Source organism: Pezoporus occidentalis, unplaced genomic scaffold (assembly GCF_034315485.1).
Source record: "Pezoporus occidentalis ecotype Australia unplaced genomic scaffold, CSIRO_AGI_Poc_V1 ctg535, whole genome shotgun sequence".
Taxonomy (NCBI): Eukaryota; Metazoa; Chordata; class Aves; order Psittaciformes; family Psittacidae; genus Pezoporus; species Pezoporus occidentalis.
In genome coordinates, this window is record NW_026915872.1 from 47,098 (window position 1) to 50,341 (window position 3,244).

General features: G+C 55.9%; 1 pseudogene; it reads left to right on the forward strand.

Moving 5' to 3' along the window:
• The first annotated feature begins 1,276 nt into the window (after positions 1–1,276).
• LOC134173573 (olfactory receptor 14C36-like) lies at positions 1,277–2,741 on the forward strand (annotated as a pseudogene).
• Positions 2,742–3,244: the final 503 nt, after the last annotated feature.

Genomic DNA, 3,244 nt, shown 5'->3' on the forward strand with positions numbered 1-3,244 from the left:
CAAATTAATTGATTGATTGTAAGAAACGAAGATTTTTATCCTTAAATCTTTGTATCATCAGAGAAATGGCACTGCAGGAAGGCAGTGTGCCTCCCAGCTGAGGGAGGGAAGATCAGTGCTTGCTTCAGGCTGTTTCCCATGGTGTTTCCCTGGAGCCCCAGGGAGCCCTGGAAGGAGCCCAGCGGGGCAGAGGCAGAGCCACCTTGGGCTGGGCCTCTGCTGCTGAGCTGGGACCGAGGGGAGACCTGCGAGACACAGGGAGCTTAAAGGCACTTGGCAGTGGAGGATGCTGAGGAGGAGGAGGAGGAACCTTCTGAAGGAGAAACCTTCCCAGCCCTGTTTGTGGTAAGGCACTGGGTGCAGGGCAATGCAGCTGCAGTTTCTCTCTGTGTAGATAAGGAGGAGGATGTGCTGCAGAGCAGGGCTTCCCCCTGCACCATGCAGGGACAGGACAAGGCAGGTCCCTTGTCCCGGGGCTGGCTGCAGGGTGTGAATGTGGGTGTGCAGCCAGGGGTGCCCAGCGCTGCCCTTGCAGCAGGGTCCCTGCAGCCCAAAGGCTGTGTGCAGGGGCAGGGACTCTGCTGCCTGCCAGGGTCAGCACTCGGCCTGCCCGGGAGCTCCCCATGGAGCTCGGGGGGGAGCTGTGGGGAAAGGAGAAACCCCTGGCAGGGAAGGGAAGTGCTGGGTGGGTGACGCTGCTCCAATCTGCCGTCACTCTGAGCACTTCTTCAGAGGGTCCCTCTGAAAGACACTGAGGCATCATTTACCTGATAGGGAAGGATGCTGAGCTTTGATGTTTTTCCCTCTTGGTGGGCAGGTTGGGCAGTGGGAGCTGGGAATTTACTTCTCTGCTTTGGGGGAGGCACCGAGAGTCTTGTGAGGGCTTGTGTGAGCTGCTCCTGAGCCCCTGCACAGGCAGGGGTGTGCAGGGCAGAGCTGAGCACACAGCCCATGGCATGGGCTCTGGGAGCACTGAGAGGGAGCAGAGCTGGGCACAGAGCAGCAGCTCCTGGCAGGGACAGCTCCAGGCAGCAGAGATGGATGGGCAGGGAGTGGGGGGAAAGTGCAGCCCAGCCCTGGGGAGGGTGCGTTCAGGCAGCTCTCTTGGGGTCTGGCACTGGAGGTGGCTGCTGGCCGTGCTCTGCTGCACACAGCCCTTTGCTTCTCCCCGTGAGAGCTCTGTGGACTGTCCTTTGAAACCGTTCTCCCCTGGTCTCAGCACAGGACAGATGTTTGTGGGAGTTCTTAAGATCAATTTGTGTGTGAAGGCACCTTACAGGCAGTGCAAGTTTGAGCACAGGGCAAGTGGGAGAGGACTGATGGACACTGCAGCTCTCTTGGTTCTGCAAAGAACTGAGACTTTTTGCCTGATGCAATGCTCTTCTGATTGTACCTAGGAAGAAGCCTCAGCAGTGTAATGACATGACTGGTGATGACGCTGAACCTCTCCTCTCCTGCTAAAATGTGCTCAGTTGTGAATGTGTAAACTGAACTTCTGTATCTGACATCCCTCCTGTCCTAACCTGTCACTGCCTTTTTCTCCTCTGACGGTGCCCCATGCCCAGAGGCAGCAGATGTCCAACGGCAGCTCCATCACCCAGTTCCTCCTCCTGCCATTCGCACACACGCGGGAGCTGCAGCTCTGCCACTTCTGGCTCTTCCTGGGCATCTCCCTGGCTGCGCTCCTGGGCAACGGCCTCATCATCACCAGCACAGCCTGCGACCAGCGCCTCCACACCCCCATGTACTTCTTCCTCCTCAACCTCTCCCTGCTGGACCTGGGCTGCATCTCCACCACTGTCCCCAAATCCATGGCCAATTCCCTCTGGGACACCAGGGCCATCTCCTACACAGGCTGTGCTGCACAGCTCTTTTTCGTTGCCTTTTTCATCTCAGCAGAGTATTTTCTCCTCACTGTCATGTCCTACGACCGCTACGTGGCCATCTGCAAGCCCCTGCACTATGGGACCCTCCTGGGCAGCAGAGCTTGTGTCCACATGGCAGCAGCTGCCTGGGGCAGTGGCTTTCTCACTGCTCTGCTGCACACAGCCAATACATTTTCACTGCCCCTGTGCCGAGGCAATGCTGTGGAGCAGTTCTTCTGTGAAATCCCCCAGATCCTCAAGCTCTCCTGCTCACACTCCTACCTCAGGGAAGTTGGGCTTCTTGTGGTTGGTGTCCCTGATTGCTGTTGGCTGTTTTGTTTTCATTGTGGGGTCCTATGTGCAGATCTTCAGGGCCGTGCTGAGGATGCCCTCTGAGCAGGGACGCCACAAAGCCTTTTCCACGTGCCTCCCTCACCTGGCCGTGCTTTCCCTCTTTGTCAACACTTCTGTCTTTGCCTACCTGAAGCCCCCCTCCATCTCCTCCCCATCCCTGGATCTGGTGGTGTCAGTGCTGTACTCGGTGGTGCCTCCAGCAGTGAACCCCCTCATCTACAGCCTGAGGAACCAGGAGCTCAAGGATGCTGTGAGGAAGCTGGTGACCAGATGTGTTTCAGCAGATATACGCTGCTTGCTTTACCCTGGAAAGGGCTTCCAGTGTAGGTCATGACAGGCCATGTCTGTCTTTCCTGCTTTACATTTGTTTTCCTATTTCAATTTGTGATGATGTTGTCTTCATAGAAATGTCAGTTTTCATCTCCTAATTAAGTTGCCACTCGTGTTGTGTGACCCACAGACTTTGTGTCACTCTGGTCTCTGATTGTATTTAAGGGAAATAAATGATCCTGCAGCAACTTCTTCTCTGTGATATGTCCTCACATGGCAGGAATGAAGGGGAATGAAAGCAGCTTTCTGGCTGCTCCAGCTCTGGGATGGCTGCTCTGTGCCTGCAGCAGGAAGAGCTCTTGGGGAGCCCAAGTGCCGGGGCTGTTGTGCTGGTGTGGGGAGATGGGATGGCATGGGGGGGCTGCAGAGCTCTCAGGATGTCCTGGGCAGGAGAGCAGGTGACACAGAGGTCCCTGCAAAGGACTGGCCTGCAATGGCCCAGGCTGGGACTGCCTGGCTGGGAGCAGTCCATGGGAAAGGTCTGGGTGTCATGCAGCACATACCTTCAAATTCATCACACCCATGACCTTGTGCGAGGAGTAAAAAATCTATAGCAGCTCGGTTCTGGAGGACTGCATGTCGGACTCCTTCTAAGTCCGTAGCCAGATCTGACAAAATACTTGTGGTGATATTTATTTGTTTCCCTGTCCAGCAAGCCAATCTACTTAATTGAGTGAGGGCTCGAGCAGATGCTA